Here is a 444-nt window from a genome sequence, read left to right as displayed (position 1 = left end):
CCAGCATACATGACGCAACAGTCCAGAAAAAAACATATTGCTTTTATTTATTTTATTTATTTTGAATGAAGCAGAGACTATGACAAAACACTGATTGTAGATAAACAGTTTAAATCTAAATCAATGTATTATAAATGATAATCTGTAAATTGTATATATTTATTTATTGTATTTAAATTAAATAAAATTAAAGACTTTTATTAAAACCAGGACTCAAAGTGCCATGGATGTTTTTACTTCCTGTTTACAATTGTCTGTATTGACGTTACACATCTTGTCAAACTTTGATAAGACATTTGGTGTTAAATTGTATGAGACATCTCTGGATTGCCGCCATCACTGATTAATAAAAAATTCTACAATAATTCATTGTTAATTTTTCAGTAACAACTTGGAATGTAAAATCCCAGAATTATTTATGTCTTAGTCCTTTGCACTTGTCTC

This window comes from Trachinotus anak, unplaced genomic scaffold, assembly GCF_046630095.1.
Source record: "Trachinotus anak isolate AG129_WGS33_773 ecotype Australia unplaced genomic scaffold, CSIRO_AGI_Tana_v1 ptg000032l, whole genome shotgun sequence".
Lineage (NCBI taxonomy): Eukaryota > Metazoa > Chordata > Actinopteri > Carangiformes > Carangidae > Trachinotus > Trachinotus anak.
This window is presented reverse-complemented; position numbering follows the sequence as displayed.